This window comes from Cervus canadensis, chromosome 29, assembly GCF_019320065.1.
Source record: "Cervus canadensis isolate Bull #8, Minnesota chromosome 29, ASM1932006v1, whole genome shotgun sequence".
Lineage (NCBI taxonomy): Eukaryota > Metazoa > Chordata > Mammalia > Artiodactyla > Cervidae > Cervus > Cervus canadensis.
In genome coordinates, this window is record NC_057414.1 from 34,579,075 (window position 1) to 34,598,760 (window position 19,686).

The 19,686-nt window shown below is 45.9% G+C and overlaps 1 long non-coding RNA gene across 1 annotated transcript in view; it reads left to right on the top strand.

Annotated features, from left to right (window-relative positions):
• Positions 1 to 9,251, top strand: part of LOC122431254 — a 200,143-nt gene extending 190,892 nt beyond the window's left edge. Inside the window, exon 7 of the long non-coding RNA XR_006266470.1 lies at positions 7,835 to 9,251. This is a non-coding gene — a long non-coding RNA (uncharacterized LOC122431254). The remainder of the gene's footprint in view (positions 1 to 7,834) is intronic.
• Positions 9,252 to 19,686: the final 10,435 nt, after the last annotated feature.

A 19,686-nucleotide genomic window follows, 5' to 3' on the forward strand; every position in this document is an offset into this window, starting at 1 on the left:
AAACAGTTGAGTTAATAGTTGAATCGAGTCAAACAAAGCCTCCATATTGCATTTGGTTGCTGTATCTATTAAGTTTCTTAACTGAATAGAGCTCCTCTTCCCTTGTTTTTTTTTTTAATTAATTAATTAATTTTAATTGCAGGCTAATTACTTCACAATATTGTAGTGGTTTTGCCATACATTGACATGAATCAGCCATGGGTGTACATCTGTTCCCCATCCTAAACCCCCCTCCCACCTCTCTCCCCATTCCATCCCTCAGGGTCATCCCAGTGCAGCAGCCCTGAGCACCCTGCCTCATGCATCAAACCTGGACTGGAGATCTATTTCACATGTGGTAGTATACATGTTTCAATGCTATTCTCTCAAATCATCCCACCCTTGCCTTCTCCCATAGAGTCCAAAAGTCTGTTCTATACATCTGTGTCTCTTTTTCTGTTTTGCATATAGGGTTATCATTACCATCTTTCTAAATTCCATATATATGCGTTAATATACTGTATTGGTGTTTTTCTTTCTGACTTACTTCACTCTGTATAATAGGCTCCAGTTTCATCCACATCATTAGTAATGATTCAAATGCATTCTTTTTAATAGCTGAGTAATATTGCATTGTGTATATGTACCACAGTTTTCCTAACCATTTGTCTGCTGATGGACATCTAGGTTGCTTCCATGTCTTGGCTATTGTAAACAGTGCGTGGATGAACATTGGGGTACATGTGTCTCTTTCAATTCTGGTTTCCTCAGTGTGTATGCCCAGCAGTGGGATTACTGGGTCATATGGCAGTTCCATTTCCAATTTTTTAAGGCATCTCCACACTGTTCTCCATAGCGGCTGTACTAGTTTGCATTCCCACCAACAGTGTAAGAGGGTTCCCTTTTCTCCACACCCTCTCCAGCATTCATTGTTTGTAGACTTTTGGATAGCAGCCATTCTGACTGGCGTGAGATGGTACCTCATTGTGGTTTTGATTTGCATTTCTCTGATAATGAGTGATGTTGAGCATCTTTTCATGTGTTTGTTAGCCATCTGTATGTCTTCTTTGGAGAAATGTCTGTTTAGTTCTTTGGCCCATTTTTTGACTGGGTCATTTATTTTTCTGGAATTGAGCTGCAGGAGCTGCTTGTATATTTTTGAGATTAATTCTTTGTCAGTTGCTTCATTTGCTATTATTTTCTCCCATTCTGAGGCTGTCTTTTCACCTTGCTTATAGTTTCCTTTGTTGTGCAAAAGCTTTTAAGTTTCATTAGGTTCCATTTGTTTACTTTTGCTTTCATTTCTATTACTCTGGGATGTGGGTCATAGAGGATCCTGCTATGATTTATGCCAGAGAGTGTTTTGCCTGTTTTCCTCTAGGAGTTTTATAGTTTCTGGCCTTACATTTAGATCTTTAATCCATTGTGAATTTATTTTTGTGTATGGTGTTAGAAAGTGTTCAAGTTTCATTCTTTTACAAGTGGTTGACCAGTTTTCCCAGCACCACTTGTTAAAGAGATTGTCTTTTCTCCATTGTATATTCTTGCCTCCTTTGTCAAAGATAAGGTGTCCATAGGTGTGTGGATTTATCTCTGGGCTTTCTATTTTGTTCCATTGATCTATATTTCTGTCTTTGTGCCAGTACCATACTGTCTTGATGACTGTAACTTTGTAGTATCGTTTGAAGTAAGGCAGGTTTAGTTCCTCTTCACCTTCTGCCATAAAGATGGTGTCATCTGCATATCTGAGGTTATTGATATTTCTCCTGGTAATCTTGATTCCAGCTTGTGTTTCATCTGGCCTGACATTTCGCATGATGTACTCTGCATATAAGTTAAATAACCAGGGTGACAATATACAGCCTTAACATACTCCTTTCCCAATTGGAACCAGTCTGTTGTTCCATATACGGTCCTAACTGTTGCTTCTTGACCTGCATACAGATTTCTCAGGAGGCAGATAAGGTGGTCTGGTATTCCCATATCTTTAAGAATTTTCCACAGTTTGTTGTGATCCACACAGTCAAAGGCTTTAGCATAGTCAATGAAGCAGAAGTATATGTTTTCCTGGAATTCTCTTGCTTTTTCTGTGATCCAGCATTTGTTGGCAATTTGGTCTCTGATTCTTCTGCCTTTTCTAAATCCAGCTTGAACATCTGGGAGCTCTTGGTTCATTTACTGTTGAAGTCTTGCTTGGAGAATTTTGAGCGTTACTTTGCTAGCATGTAAGATGAGTGTAATTGTGTGGTAGTTTGAACATTCTTTGGCATTTGCCTTTCTTTGGGATCAGAATGAAAACTGGCCTTTTCCAGTCCTGTGGCCACTGCTGAGTTTTCCAAATTTTCTGGCATATTGAGTGCAGCACTTTCACAACATCATCTTTTAGGATTTGAAATAGCTCAACTGGAATTCTATCACCTCCACTACCTTTGCTTCTAGTAATGCTTCCTAAGGCCCACTTGACTTTGCACTCCAAGATGTCTGGCTTTAGGTGAGTGATCACACCATCATGGTTACCTGGGTCATGAAGATCTTTTTTGTGTAGTTCTTCTATGTATTCTTGCCACCTCTTCTTAATATCTTCTGCTTCTGTTAGGTCTATACCATTTTTGTCCTTTATTGTGCCCATTTTTGCATGAAATGTTTCCTTGGTATCTCTATTTTTCTTGAAAAGATCTCTAGGTTTTCCCCATTCTATTGTTTTCCTCTATTTTTTTGCATTGATCACTGAGGAAGGCTGTCTTATCTCTCCTTGCTATTCTTTTTGTGGATAAATATAAAAGAAGGTATAAATATATATTCCCTTGATTTTAAAAATTTATTTGATGTGCTATATCTTACTAAAATTAAGGTAATATTAACATAAATTATATTGATAAATTAATATGTATATTTAAATCCCTGTAGCAAACACTAAGAAAATAAAAACAAAACAGAAAAAAACCAAAAACCACCCTCCAAATCAACAGAGGAATTAAAATGATATACCAAAAATGTTTGTTGAACCCAAAAGCTAGTAGTAAAGGAAGAACAAAGAAACAAAAAAGAGAAGAGCTATAATGAAAACAATGAGCAAAATGACAGATGTGAATCTACTGACATAAAAAATCACATTAAATGATTCATCAAATAGACTAAACAGCTCAATGAAAATGGTGATATTATCAGATTAGATAGGAAAGAAGGAGTCCACTATGTGGTGATTACAAGAGACATACTTCAAATTCAAAAATACAGCTAGATTGAAAGTTATAGAATAGAAAAGATATAGTATACAAACAGTAAAAAAAAAAAAATAAGAGCTTAGAATGGGCTATATTATTCATATCAAACAAAATAGATTCTTACAAAATAATTTTAGTAGCTATAAACAGGGACATTTCATAATAGTAAAAAGGGTCACAACATCACAAAGATGAAATTATTTGAAATGCATGTGAACCTAATAAGACTCTGAAATGTAATCAGCAAAAACTGAGAGAACTGAAAGGAGATACACACTATTCAATATTCATAGTTCCAAATTTCAAGACCTTTTATATTTATAGGACAAGTAGATGGAAAATTAATAAAAATATAGAAGATTTGAGCATTTTCCTGGCAATCCAGTGGTTAAGACCACAACTCCAATGCGGGGGGCACAGGTTCAATCCCTGGTCAGGGAATTAACATCCCATGTGCTGTGTGGCTTAGCCAGAGGCGGGGGCACGAAAGAACCAAGATATAGAAGATTTGAAAAACAGTTAATCAACATGATCTAACTGACATTTATAGAACAATTCACCCAACAGAAGCGAAATACATTCTTTCAAGGGCATGTGGGACATTCTCCAGGAAAGGCCACATGATAGGCCTTAAAACAAGTTTCCATGCTTGTAAAAGGATTGATGTGACTTGAAGTATCTTTTCCAACTGCAATAAAATTAAATTATAAAGCAACAACGGAAATCTGAGAACTCCCCAAATATCTGCAAATTAAACAACACATTTCTAAATAACCCAGATCAAAGAAGAAATCACAAGGGGAATTAGAAACTATTTGGGACAGAATGAAGACAGCATATATAAAACTTTATGGGATACAGCTAAAGAAGAACTTAAAAGGAAAGTTGCAGTTTTAACATGAAGATTAAATGTATTCACTGTCCAGAAAGGCCACTGTTATGAATTAGAAAAATCTTCTTGTATGAACAGATTCTAGACTTTGTTGGGATCTTTTTGTCAAAGGTTTTTAAGACTTCAAATATACATCATTGCATTTTGTATATTCACATGTATAATATATATTATAAAATGCCCTGTTAAGAAAAGATCTTCTACTTAATCACCACAGAAAAATTCTTTCTAGGATCCAAGAAAGCCTTTGGTCCCCATTAACAAGGAAACAATATTAGGACTGTACTGGGATTTTCCATTTGGGGCTGGTGAGGCTGCACCTCTGAATAGTACTTCTCTCTGGTTGCCTGGGCCCCTGGTTTTCCTCTGGAATTTATTTGTAAAATACCTCCTTTTCTAAGGGTGCCTGTTCCTGAAACAGACACCCCAGGAGGGTAGTGGGACAGGGTATCATATCCCCAGTTGCTATCTCAGTTCCCTTAATTGCTCTGTATTGTTCTTTCTTCGAGTTCAGCTTGTAGTCCTGGATATGTCCAGGGCTTGACTGGTTTGCATTTATGCGGCTTATCTGCACCAGAGTCTGTTCACATCCCCACTTCCTCATTTTTAAGCTTCATTCTTTGCACTCCCAGATCATCTTTCTTTGACACAGTTGACCTTCAAAGGTTGACCTCCAAAGGTATCTCAGGGGACTCTAGGGCTGAGCCAAAATGCAATGGGAGATGTGTGGTTGTTGGACATCCGAGATCATGGGGGGAGGAGAGGAGAGGATGCTGTCTTCTCAGGTGCTCACTTATCAAGCCCAGTTTATGAGCCCAGGCAGTGGACCAGCTCCCTCTGCCTAAGTGTGAGGGACTGACTGCAAACCTAACATCTTGCTGGTCCCCACTTAAATGTCATTGGTTCTGTCCAGGTCATTCAGGGGAGAAGAAAGGTCATTTCTTGCAGAGCAAGCACCAAGTATGTGGGCTTCAGGATACAGAGTTGAATTGTGAAGACTATTAATCAAAGTGAAAGTGAAAGTCACTCAGTCATGTCCAACTATTTGTGGCTCCATGGACTAGTCCATGGAATTCTCCAGGCAAGAATACTGGAGTGGGTAGTCATTCCTTTCTCCAAGGGATCATCCCAATCCAAGGATCAAACCCAGGTCTCCTGCATTGCAGGCAGATTCTTTACCAGCTGAGCCACAAGAAAAGCCCAAGAATACTGGAGTGGGTAGCCTATCTTTTCTCCAGTAGATCTTCTAGACCCAGGAATCAAACTGGGGTCTCCTGCATTGCAGGTGGATTCCTTACCAACTGAGCTATCAGGGAAGCCATTAATCAAAGAGGGTTGAAAAACCAGTGTTGCTGATGTGAATGAGGCTGGATCATTGTGGGGGATGGCAGGGGTGAAGGAAGAACGTGGCCAAAGGATGTCAGAGGCAGGGCCAGTGAGATCTGAGTCCTGGGCTCAGAACCAACTCTATGAATCGCAATCGTGGGTGAGGGTGACTCTGTCACATGGTGCCTGGTATGTGAAGCAAGGATGGATCATGGGCTGAAGGGACAGAATGAACGTTTCTCTCCCTCATTCCCCACTTGAGTCCATACTCTCCAGGTGTTGGGAGAAAAGCAGATACCTGTGGTCCAAGGGATGGGCTGGGGATTGATGCATGACCTTGCCCTTTCTTGGCAAGCTTTCCCTCTCCCCTCTGTTTGTCAGCAGACAGACTGAGCCTGAGGCACTGGAGGAAGTTGGAAGATGGAAAATGAGTGGTCAGTGTACCCCTGTCCACAGTTTATAACTACTTAATCATTTAAACACCTTTGTCTCATTCTCTATGTTCAATCCCATCTTTTAGGAAACTTTCAGGCTTTGGAACAGCTTTCTCATCAGAATAAGTAGGGGCAGACTATTGATTTCATTCAAGAATGTATTCAGCACCTACTGTGTATATGCCATGCAAAGTGTAAGCCTTCTTGGGATACAGAAGCCACAGCAGGAGACTTAGGGCTCCTGTCTGCTATTAGATGGGACCCAGTCTGGATCTTGTGTCCCTCATGGGAACTCGGTGACCAGTGCATGCTCAGCAGACCTTCACTGAACTGGGGTGTCAGCTGAAGACCCTGACACTTTCTGTGGGTGCAGTGGATGGGTCAGTTTTCAGAGGATCCTGAAAATAATTGTGCTTAGCTGTGAATGGAAAGTGAAAGTAGGGGAACAGGGAAGAGAGGAGTGGAAGGGGCAAGAAAGAAGAAACGTTTTCAAACAACAAGGGTAAGACAGAGAGGCCTTCTGGAGACAAAAGGAAGAGCTGGTTAAAGGGACAATGAGAACAATGAGGCGTGACCTCAATTCCCAAGCTCGGGTCGTGAAGGGAGCAGCGTTCCCGTGGGGCAGATTGGCACCACTGTGCTGAGCGCTCACAGCTTAAATGTACAGAAAACACCCACCAAATGCCAAGTGTCTTTGTGTGTGTTGGTGCTGTCAGCGGGCTCTGCAGTATCTCAGGAAGAACCGCTGAGGGGATGAAACCCAAGTACAGCTTTCTCCTTGCAAAAAGATCATCAAAAATATCCCAAGCCTGTAATGCTTTGCACTCAGCCATCCGGAGCCACCTGAGCATAGTGTTGGATTGCGAGGAGTGTAACAGTACAGTGCTTGGGTTCTGGTTGGTCTTATCAAGCTGCACTCCCAAACCCTTTCTTGGGTGGAGAGCCATGACTTGTTAGAGACATGGGGGCAGGCATGAAGGCTAGAGTTGGGCAGAAGCAAATGAGAGAGAAAGAGGGAACCCCACTGCCCCTACCCACCCCTCTGCACCCTCAGGTACAGCTTGCTTGTCCTCCTGGAGCCCAAGTTGATGGAGAATTTGGATGAGAACAGAGTGAGGGTGAAGATGCTCCTTCTAACGGATGATGCAGGATATCCCAGGCAGGGGCAGCTTGTTCAGGCTTCTGTGGCCTGAAAACCTAAGGGACTAACAAAGCACAGATGATGAGGTTGGAGGGGCAGAGATGGAACGTGTGAGAAGCCCGGTTCCGAGTCTTGAGTCTCCAAGTTTGTTCATGGTGTGAGTGGGCAGCCTGCAGGCACTGCAGTGTGTCTCCCGCACCCAGAGGTCCCCAGGAGGGGCCGGGATCTGGGCAAGCTCTGCAGCTTTTCCCGTTTATCCCCACACCAAGGCGGCTGATGCTCGTCCCTGCCCCGGGACCACCTGGCTTTGCGGAAACCAGCTTTCTAGCTTTACTCCTCTCCAGATCCTCCTTCTCCAGGGCAACCACACACACGATGCCATTTTGCAATTTATTTTCATTTTGCAGAGAAGAGCCTTCCCTCATCTTCCTGCCTTGGCATCGGCGGCCTGGCTGTGTTAGTCTTGGACAGCCCTGGGCCGCCTCGGCCTCGGAGCTGGCATGGCCTTGTTATGCCAGCTGGAGAGGGACAGCACACCTGTGGGGGCGAGGGGCGGGCCTGGGGGGAGGCCGGGCAGGGGTCTAATGACTCGAGGTGGCACAGGCTTGCCAGGATGACCTCATCCCTTTATCTTCCCAGGCAGGCTCTCCGGGCTCCAAGGAGGAGCTGGGGTGTTTATGCAGCTGCCCAGCCCCTGGGGGCAGCACTCCATCCCACCTGGGGTCACCCTTTCTGGCCTCCAGGTGGAGTCTGTGCGCCAGAGCTGGGCCCTCTCAGGTCTCCACCTTACAGAGTATTCACACTGCTGTGTTTTCTTCTCATTTCACGTTTGGACAAGGTACTATTTTAAACAAGAAAACTGAAAAACAGATGGGCTGCGGTTTCCAGACTTCACGTCTCCAACATCATGACAGAAACCAGGAGTCAACCCAGTGGAGGCTCTAGGACCGGATTCTACATTTCTGATGCGGGCCAAGTCCTTGCTGAGGAGGCAGTGTTGGAGCTTCCGGCTGGTGGTGGGGGGACCGGGCGCCCCCCCCAACCCCGCCCTCCCAGCATCACTGTCCCCCCGGGAGGACTCGGGACGCGGTGACTAAGCCTCGCATGCTGTCGCCTGCACAGAAGCCGCTGAGCAACCGTCTGGAGTAGGCGCTTGGAATTGTTTTTCTAGAGGTGGTGGCAGGAGGCCCTAGTGACCAGTGGTCTCTGCCCTCGTCCCCCCCTGGAGCCCGGGTTCTTCTTCAGAATGGGGTTCGGCAGTGTGGGACTCCGGACCATGTTTTATTCTGTGCAAAGAGGCCCTTTGACAGGTCAGGTCTGAGTCCCAAACCCCTCATCCCCTCAGAGAAGGATGAATTGATCCCAGCGGACTGCTCAGCTAAACGTGACCTAATGTAACAAGTGGCCTGGGACTGCAGATGGACCCGGAGACTAAGCTCTGCCTCCTCATAACTCAGACAAGGGATCTGAGTAGAAAGGAAGTCTTGTGAACACAAGAAAAAGTACTTGGAGAAAACATATGAACTTTAGCTGTGGACAGGCTTGTAACAAGGAAAACTTCTCATAGCTGGTTTGGCGGGGGTCACCAGAAAGCCCCTTCTCCTGGCAGAGGCATGGAGTCTGAAGGAGAGCATGTTCTGGGAGGGGGGGCCCTCACACAGTGCTCCCCATAATGTGCTTCATGGAGCACTTGTCCTTGGAAGTCATTTTCACTAGGAAAGTGTTCACTGGTCTAATAAGATTGAAAGATGCTGCATTCTCTGCTTGGAGAGTCATGATATACATTAATAATGACTCAAAAACCCATACTTGAGAAAACGCTGAACTCAGTTTAACCCTGTGTTTCTCAAATTGGCTTGATGGTAGAACACTAACATTGCAAAATGTCTATGGAACACATTTTGCGGAAATTTGCTTTACTGGAAGATGTTACATGATGCCTGTGGTTGACAGCATCTTCCCTTCAAGCTGGGAAGCAAATATTCCTCAAGGATCACAGCCTCTGTCCATTTGAATGGAGGGGTGTCCGTGCTGGCTCAGGGCCAAGTTGTGTAGCCCTCGCCTGCAGCTGGAAGTTCAATGTGACATCCTTAAGAAGGATGGGGCAGGGGGTAGGGGGCTTTGCCTTTAAAGATTAGCTTCCTCAGGCTTCCCTGTGGCTCAGTGGTAAAGAATCTGCCTGCCAGTACAGGAGACACAGGTTTGATCTTTGGTCTTGGAGGATCCCACATGCTTCAGAGCAACTAAGCCCATGCACCACAACTACTCAGCCTGTGTTCCAGAGCCCAGGAGCCATAACTCCTGAGCTTATGCACCCTAGAGCCCGTGCGTCACAACAAGAGAAGCCACCGCAATGAAAAACCCAAGTACCGCAATGAAGAGCAGCCCCCGCTCACCACAACTAGAGAAAAGCCCACACAACGGTGAAGATCCAGCACAGCCAAAAATACATAAATAAATAAATACTTCAAAAAATTTCACTTCTCACATTGATGGTAAAAACTTCAGGGCTATAAAAATAGGTAATTGTGCTCTGAGACTGAAAGGTTCATCCTGTTTTCCATCAGGATCCATTGCTCTGGAATGGATGTCTGGATGGAGATGTGGTCTTAAACATCTAAGAGTCAGAGAGTTTGTCTTCTATCCCTTTCTTTGTAACTCAGACTTGCGCCCGTACCTGGCACCCCATTCTAGACTTCCTGGATGGAATCCACAGAATTCAGCTTTATTTCTGGTCTGGGGACAGAGTAAGTGTGCTGTCCTTAGTGTGGGGCGTTCCTGACTTAGTTTCACGTCTTGGATTTTCAGTGGACAAGAATTTATGACCCAAGGTTTGGAAACACTTAGTCAGAGCCCCAATCCTTCCACAGAGTTCATCCAGGCACTTCAGCTCTGGACTTGCTTACAAAGACCTCCTATTCATTTCTTCACACATTTCCTGGGGGACCTTGTTCCTGCAGCTCTGTATTCCTGCCTCACCTGCTAGTCTTCTGATAATTTATCACGTAACCACTGTGGTTTTCCTCCTGGCAGCATTTTGCTGTGTTATGTTCACCTGTAGCCCCATCTGGACCACGAACTCAGCTTCAAAGCCCTGACAAAACATTCTATCCCATTATAGTTACCCTTTATTTCATCTAAGAAGTCCTTAAGACCTGTTACAAGGCATGAAACACAAGCTAGTCCATCTTTTCCCTCCCCCAACCCACCAATCGATTTCATGTCTGCTACAGATTTACCTTCAAAGGGGAACCGGTGAAAAGGGGATGCACAGGACTGTGCTGAGTTCTGGGGCTGCTTCCATTTCCCAGTCTTGATAAATTTACCGGCTAAGAAAACATTCCCCCTGGAGCCACCTCTGCTGACCCGTCTGACACTGCTAGGGCTTGACAGCCATTCAGTGACTCCTGAGGTCAAAGGAGTTCTGGCTTCAAAGGGAAAATGCTGGACACGGGTGCCTCTGTTGGCGGGTGTCTCCTTTCTCCTAACGTTTGATTGATTCTCATACACAGAAGGAGACAGAAAGAGCCCACTAGTCACCCCCAGCACACACTTATAATTACAGTGTGATCGCTTGCTGTCTGGGTGGTGCGTCTGTGCTTGACCTGACTTGAGGCATCTTCCTTCCAGCACTGACCTTGAAGCCAGATCCTGCAGAAGGGCACTGTGTTATGTGTGTTAAAGTGACTTAACAGAAGCCTTTTTTTTTAAAAAAAATTATTTATTTTTTAGTTGAAGGATAATTGCTTTACAGAATTTTGTTGTTTTCTGTCAAACATCAACAAGAATCAGCCATAGGTGTGCATATGTCCCCTCCCTCTTGACCCATCCTCCCATCTCCCTTCCTATCCCACCCCTTTAGGTTGATAACGGAGCCCCTATTTGAGTTCCCTGAGACATACAGCAAATTACTGGCTCTCTATTTTACATATGGTAATGTAAGTTTCCATGTTACTCTCCCCATGCATCTCACCCTCTCCTCTCCTCTCCCTGTGTCCATAAGTCTAAGAGAAGCCTTTGACTAAATCCGCATTTACTTACCTGATGTTTAAAAGGGAAACAGTAACTCTGCTTTTTGCCTATGCTGTGCTTAGTTGCTCAGTCATGTCTGATTCTTTGTGACCCCCATGGACTGCAGCCTGCCAAGCTCCTCTGTCCATGGGATTCTCCAGCCAAAAATACTGGAGTGGGTTGTCATGCCATCCTCCAGGGAATCTTCCCAACCCAGGGATCAAACCCAGGTCTCACACATGGCAGACAGATTCTTAACTGTCTGAGCCACTAGGGAAGCCCAAGAATACTGGAGTGGGTAGCCTATCTCCCGGAGATATTCCTGACCTAGGAATTGAATCAGGGTCTCCTGCATTGCAGGCAGATTCTTTAACAGCTGAGCTACTAGGAAGCTCTTGTCTACGTCAAGTCAATAATCAAATGGATTATTTCCGTGATTGACAGCTTATGCACATAGCTGCAGAGCCAGTTTGAATGTACAGGGATGTGTCTGGGTGTGAGAAGCATCCCAGCTTTCATCTACTGGATGGATAGAACTGTTACAAAGTGGTGTTCATACAGCGGGCAGCAATGGCTCTGCTCATTACTTCCCAGGCTCTGAGCTGGGATGGACTTAGGTAGTCCTTAAAAGCCATTGGCTGTCTTGTTACACAGACCTCTTCTCTTCCCTGGACCCAGCCTTTGTTTGCCTTGCAAATCACGTGTGCTGACTATCTAGATGACACCCAGGGAAATAAGCACAGAAACCCACCCAGAAACAACACAGTAAATTGTGGAGCAAGGGGAATTGAGTTGCATCGCAGAGCCAGGGGCCAACCGGGGTGATTTCTCAGTTTCTGAGAGCCCAGGATGGATGCGTGGCTAGAAAATTCCTAAGTTAGAAACAAACAAGGACTGTCACCACAAAGTTCACACCTTCCCATTAAAATCTTCTGTTCTCCTGCCTGCTACCCCCAGCTTTGACATTGCCTTGGGCAAGGAGAGTGTGAGCCATATTTTAAAATATTTGTGCAATCCACCACCTGGCTTTCATAACAATATCTGGCCCCGGACTTTGTGTAAGACTTCAGGCAACTTTTTGAACCTGGGAGGTATTTATTCTGAAGGCAATTAAAAGAGGTGTTAGCTGGAGCCACCTGGAAATGAGTTCTGACTCACTGATGAGTGGCTGTTGAGATATTTTGCAATGTTGCTTCATCGGATCTGAGAGCCCACTGTGGGGCCTGGTGCTGAAGAAGCTCTGGCTACATACATATCTGGTGATTATACAGTATTATAATAACAGTGACCCTTTAAAGATTTTAATACTTATTATGTGCCAGCCATATAGTTGGATGTCATTCTATAAAAAATGAAGCTCATGCGGAAGATCATCTTACTGTCGTCCTCACTGAACTGTGAGGAGAATGAGACTTGGAGAACTGGAGGAGCCTTTCCAAGGTTGTGCTGCTACAAAGTTGCCACTGGACACCTAGCCAAGTCTGACCCAAAACCCAGACACTTCGAAGCTCCGCTCCACTGCCTGCTGGAGCAGAAGGCAGGGTGGGGAAGGGCACCCTCTGAGCTTCCATGCTCTGAGCTGGGGTGGAAAAAACCACAGCGGCAGGCACCTCAGCGTTGGATTTGGACTGCAGCTCTAGGCGCTAACAGGAAGCCTGGGTAAAGGACTGTGGTTGACAATGACAGTGATTCTGACAGGTCCTGTACAGCTCTCTTGAGAGAAATGCCTACCTCATAGGGTCTTATAATTGAACGAGAAGATGTTGACAAAGTGCCTGACAAATACTAAGTGCCCATGAAATAATCCTAAAGGAAATCAACCCTGAATATTTACTTGAAGGACTGATGCTGAAGCTGAAGCTCTAATACCTTGGCCACCTGATGTGAAGAGCCAACTCACTGGAAAAAACCCTGATTCTGGGAAAGACTGAAGGCAGGAGGAGAAGGGGATGACAAGGATGGGATGGTTGGATGGCATCACCGACTCAAAGGACATGAGTTTGAGCAAGCTCTGGGAGATAGTGAAGGATAGGGAAGCCTGGCGTGCTGCAGTCCATGGGGTCACAAACAGTTGGACATGACTGAGTGACTGAACAACAATAAAATAATGGTTATTATGTAGACTTTTTTCCATTCATGAAAGTAGGTGATGGAAATTTTCAAGCCATTTCACAATGACCATGTCAGCTACTTTTCTTCCCTTTTATTCTTCCTCACATCATTTCTGTTCAGGTGGAAATTTTTCTTTCTCATTATTTAGGGCTCAGTTTACTGAGTTCTTTTATCCCCAGAAGAGTCACATTCTTTTTACCAAACACAGTAACTTATACAAGGGTAGTTCCCTTCTAATTATTTGTGGGGGTGAAAAAGATGAGTAATAATGATTGTGGTTATAGTAATGATTCCCACTTATTTAGTGTTCAGTGTTAATGTGCTAAGCCCTTTTGCATGTGTTTTCAATTAACTCCAAAATAATCCTATGAGATAAGTGTTATTGTACACATTCTACACATTAGCAAGGTCATCCACTTTCTCCAGGCATCAGCATATGGTTTTGCCTGGTCGTGGGTTGCTGGTAGGCACCCAGATCTGTGGGTGTCCTGGCAATGTCCCCATCTTTTCTGTAAAGAACGCTCCATTTGCTGGCAGCCACACCCAAGCACACTGTCTTCTAACCCAGAGGGCTTCCCAATTTATTCTGATCATATGTGGTGTAGCCTTATATATGGGGGTCCTAAGACCCACCCCTTCATTCTGCATAAGCAGTTGCTGGCATGTCCCCCCCACCTTTTGTCCACTGGGATTGCTCATCCACGACCTCACACTCACAATGTTGCTGCTATTCAGTCGCTTAGTTGTGTCTGACTCTTTGCCATCCTATGGGACTCTAGCCCGCCAGGCTCCTCTGTCCATGAGATTCCCCAGGCAAGAATACTGGCATAGGTTGCCATTTCCTTCTCCAAGGGATCTTCCCAACCCAGAGATTGAAACCTGTGTCTCCTGCAATGGCTGGCAAGCTCCCTGCGCCACCCGGGAAGCCCTTCTGAATGTTACATTTGGCATAAAACACCGTAGGGAAAAGCTCTCCTGAGGTCCACACTGATGTGTCACCTGGTAACTCGGGTCTGAATGAGCATCTCGAGACAAAGTGCACCCAGAGGATCAAGGAGCCCTCCCCTGAAACAGAATCACCTAGATGTGCATAGAAACCACGAGAGCTCATTGTCACAGCCTTCCTGCCTTCCCACCGCCATCAGAAAGCACTGAGGGAGGGCTCTGTTTCCGGGAACCCTATACTCACCATCAGTCAGAGAAAGTCTCGCTCTTCTGTGTGTTTACAATGAGAGGGAGACACACTGAGGCTGATGGACGCCAAGAGGAAATAGACACAACTATATAACAAACAGTGGACAAACACAAATAGTTAAGGACAAACATTGGCTTTGTACGAAAGCCAAGAGTGCAGAGGAGCCATTGCATTTACAGAAGGGAGCCTTGTTCCCACAGATGGGGCCATCGCCATGTCCTGTCCTCACTGGACTCAGCAGAGATCACAGGTTCCCAGGGAGCTGGGTATGACCTGCAGTGACCACTGTGCAAAGGGTAGGGATCTGAGGGGCTTCTGGACCTTTGTGGAGAAATCAGGAGGGGCTGGAGTTGTTGCTTGCAAAGCGCCTTCTGTCCCTGCTGTGCTCCATGTGTTTAGTTGTTAAGTCGTGTCTGACTCTTTGCAGCCCCGTGGACTGTAGCCCACCAGGCTCTTCTCTCCCTGGGATTTCCTGACCCAGGGATCAAAGCCATGTCTCCTGCATTGGCAGGTGGATTATTTACCAACTGTGCTACCTGTGCCTAGGTACTCCAAATCAGCTTCCTATATGTTGTCTGTCCTTTGCAGTGGAGACAGAGTTAATTGCCTTTACTTTTCCCACTGCTTTGCTTCAGTGGGGAGGGATGGCCAGGAATAACTGATTCACACATCCCCAGAAGAGAGGGAGCTGCAGAGAAAAACTTGCCTCAATCCAACATTCTGATGTCCACCAACCAAAACACACAGACATTTGGAAATATCTATTAAAGAATGACCAGTGAACATTCTCCAGGTTTAATTCTCATGCAACAAGTGCCTTTGGTGAAGAGTCCATTGTGCTACATTTAGTGTCAGGGAGAGGTGGCCAGAAATGTGTGAAAGTGTGTGTGTGTGTGTGTGTGTGCACACGCATGCATGCATGTGTGTATATAGGGTGCCTGGGTGGGAATGTATGTGTAATGTGTGTGTGGGAAGGTGTGTGTGTATATATGAGTTTTATGGGAGTGTATGTGAATATGCCAGTTGGTAAAAGTGAGTGTAGGTGTTGTGTGAGAGCCTGAGTGTGTGTGTGTGTGTGTGTGTGTGTGTGCACACCCAGAAACACATGTCCATGAGCCTGAGGGCTCTTGGAAAACAGGACCCTGGATTCCAGCTGGTGATACGGGCAGTATTTCCTGAAATTGCTTCTGACTCATAAGCACTCTAAGACAGCTAAAATAATACAAAACAAGTCAACTACACAGAGACGTGGGTTCGCTTTCTCTTCGTTCATTTACATAAGGGAATTTGTTATTGAAAAAAGAATTTATCCGAAGGTTTCCTGAGAGCAGTCCTGTGCAGACTCGAGGTGGCCTTTGCCTGCCTGCACTGTGGGCCTGGGTGTGTGTGGCAGCTGCAGTCATAACCAATTTTGCTCAGAGCTCAAGGTCACAGAGCCATCTGCCTGACCTCATTGCAGTCTGCATGCATGCCACAGCATGAACGTCTAATGGGAATCATAGCAAACTGGAATCAGGACTCTGTGTGACCAAGGGAAGGTCAGTGAAGCCCAGCCGATTCCCTGGCCAGCCTGGGATCCACATCATCTGCCTCTCCTGCCTCAGAAATGCAAGAAGAAAAATGAGAAGGACGTGGGAAAAGACCCATTTTGATACTGAACAGTAAAGTCATGGGAGTCTGAAAGTTGGCCCCTGTGATCTCTGATGACAAGCCTGACTTTCCTTAGGTTTCCTAAACCTAAAGCTCTTTTTACCATGCGTGCTAAGTCACTTTAGTTGTGTCTGACTCTTTGCAACCCTATGGACTATAGCCCTCCAGGCTCCTCTGTCCATGGGATTCTCTAAGCAAGAATACTGGAGTGGATTGCTGTCCCTCCTCCAGGGGATCTTCCCAACCCTGTGATCAAACGCATGTCTCTTATGACTCCTGCACTGGCAGGTGGGTTCTTTACCACTAGCACCACCATAGCTACCTGCAAAGGGAGGGAGAAAAGGAATATTCTCTCTTGCATTGACTATCCCAGTTCATCAATTTAGAATAAGTCTTTATGGTCCATGATTTCTTAATAAGATTTGATTTGAAAAATGCCTGAACCTCTCTCTTTGCAGAGCTGCTCTCATCTGGGCCTCTGTCCCTGACATCGGAGGCCACATCCACCCACCTCCTTTCCAGGGGGCTGGGGAGGGGGAAGCCACAGCGCCTCCCACTGGGGCAGGAACACAGCCTCTCACAGCCCAGACCCGGCTGGAGCCACACCCTGACTCCATCCTTGTAGCACCCACCATTCTCTCCTTGGAAAAGGGAGTGGGGCTAGATCCCAGGCAGCTGGACAGATAGGAATCCACCGTGGATGCCAGCTCAGATTTTCTCTCTTCAAAGGGCACACACTGTGGGCACACATCATCTCTTTAGAAGTTCAGATCAAAGAAATAAGAGTCAAAGATAAAAGTCGTTCTCTCGTGCCTTTGATGAGAGTCAGCAGGTCCCACTGTCACGGAGCGTTTTCTTTGCATCTCAGCCATGGCCCTCCCTGCCTCTGGAACCCCTCCTTGTACTGAGTTCACAGGGCCCCTCTCTGGGTGAGGTGGTGGCTGAGAGCAGGGGCAGCAAACAAGACACACAGGTCCTGCCCTCGCAGGACTCCAGACTAACAGGAAAGGAAGACATGAGCCACAAACTTGGGTAAAGCATAACGTGTTACAAATGGGGCATGCAGGTGGCTGGGAGGACAGCGCTCAGAGATTTACCCTTCCCTAGGCGTCAGGGTTGCCATCCTCGGGGAAATGACTGTCAGTGAAATCTGGGAGGCCTGCAGCATAAGCTCCATGAGGACTATTCCCAGAGGATGCCTGACCTAGGGAATGCTCCCTAAATATCTGTTGAAGAGATAACAGAGGAGTTAACAAAAGGGGGTAGTTCTATGGAGGAGATTCCAAGCCAAGGGAATTTGTCATCTGATGGCCACGTGCTCAGCCCAGCAAAAGAGGTCCTCACAGCTCTGCTGAAGAGAGCAGAGGGGGACCCAAGGAGCCGAAGCTGGACCGGGAGGCAGAGGCCAGCTGGTGGTGGCCTTCCACCTTTGTTAAGGATTTCGGGCTTATTCTGGGGTCACAAGGAGCCAATACAAGTGTTGAGGTGCCACGATGCTTGGCCAGGTGCCGCCCATGTTGAAGTGGTCCTTCTCTAACTCTTGTGGGCCATAGAAACACATGGGCATCTTGTTAAAATGCAGAGTATGCAATAGCCTGAGTCTGGGATTTTGTGCCAGATCCAAGGGCCAGTGCTGCCAGTTCCAGGCATTTCATTCTGAGAAGCAAAGGCACAAGACATTGCAGACATCGTTGGCTTCCAGACCATATAATAATGGCCGGTGCCCCTTCATGACGGAGGATGTGTGAAGCTCTGTGGTTTATTTTGGTACAAAGGATAATGACTTCTCAGAGAGGCATGGATCTTAACTCTGAGGCATTAATCTCAATAGCTCCTGTTTCTAGGAGAAAAGGGAGCCTGTCACTGGGGACATTATCTGTGGATGGTGACCAAGTCTAATAGCAGCAGCAGTGGGTCCAAACCCCAGGTTTCCCTGAGGATCAGCTAAAAATGCTTTCTCTTTTACTGAACTCTTTCTTTTCCACGTGGCCTTTCGCCTACTATGTCCCACCAGGATATGGGTGGAGGCCAGCTGTGCCTAGAACAGGCCATCAGCTTATCCGGAGATGATTCTGGCCACTGCCCAGCCCTGAGGGATTAACTGCAGTGCTCTGTGGCCTGGGAGCGAGGCCGGCCCACAGAGTTTCCCAAGCCTGGATTAGCCACAGCCTGAGAAGAGCGCAACACTCTTATGGTCCTTCTCTTTTCTGGATATTTAATGAGGTCAGCAGCCTGCCCATCAGGTAATGCCCTGGAGCCCGGAGTGAATGGCCAATGGTCCAGCCACCAGGGTGCTCAGTAGCTCAGTCGTGTCTGACTCTTGGCGACCCCATGGACTGTAGCCCGCCAGGCTCCTCTGTCCATGGGATTTTCCAGGCAGGAACAGTGGAATGTATTACCATCTCCTTCAACCACCAGGGTGGGTCCTGGGAAGACCTATGATGGTGGTGGTGGTAGTGGTGGGGTATTATAGAATATTCCTCCAGCTGAAAATATCCCGTACTTGCTTGTTCTTGTAGACTCCAGTTCCACCACCAGTGATTCATTCTTTGGGTTAAGCGCTGCATCACTGTCCATCCCTTTTTTAAAAACTTAGAGTGGTTGCCAGGGACTTGCGGGGAGGCAAATAGGTAGCAATTTAATGGATATGGAGTTTCCTATTGCAAAATGAAAAGGTTGTGAAGTTTTTCACTCCCACCTCCAGTACCACAATCATAGATCTTCATTTTTTCATGATTGCACAATAATGCGAATATACTTGACACGACTGAACTGTATACTTAAAATGGTTAAGATGGTAAATTTAAGCTTTGTATTGCTTTTCCACTATTTAAAATGAGGCTCCTTTGGGATGGACGTGTACACTCTGCTGTATCTTAAATGGGTAATTTACTGTATAGCACAGGGAACTCTGTTCAATGTTATGTGGCAGCCTGGATGGGAGGGGAGTTTGGGGGAGAATGGAGACATGTATACATATGGCTGAGTCACTGCGCTGCTCACCTGAAACTATCACAATTTTGTTAATCAACTGTGTTAGTCGCTCAGTCGTATCTGACTCTTTACCACCCTATGGACAGTAGCCTGCCAGGCTCCTCTGTCCATGGGATTCTCCAGGCAAGAATACTGGAGTGGGGAGCCGTTCCCTTCTCCAGGGGATCTTTCCAACCCAGGGATCAAACGCAGGTCTTCCACATTTCTGGCAGATTCTTTATCATCTGAGCCACTGGGGAAGCCTCCAATGTAAAATAAAAAGTTTTTTAAAAAAAGAAAAAAACAAAAACAAAAACTTAGGTTAAACGAAAGCTTAGGGTTAAACCCTCACCTCCTGCATTGGAAGCACAGAGTCTTAACCACTAGGCCACCAGAGAAGTCCCTGAAAGTCACTAACATTTTAGTTAGAATTAGATCATCAGCTCTTCCCGAGACCAGGGACAGTGTCTTGGCTAGAGAAAGCTCCAGCAATGGGGATGAGGAGCAGAAAATAGCAGAGAAAGGAGAATCAGGAGATGTCAGATGCAACTGGTAGCTTCACTATGTCATCCAGGGCCAGTGCTGATTCTGACCTCTGACCTCCAGATGCTTCCTGTTTTATGGTTCCTAATTGAAACAGCTGGTGATGTAAGGAACTGGACTGAACCCAGGCTTTCAGATTTTGGGTGGAGTTTACAGTAAAGTTATGAGTAATACCTTGACACTTTGCATGTGCCTCTCTGTCCCAC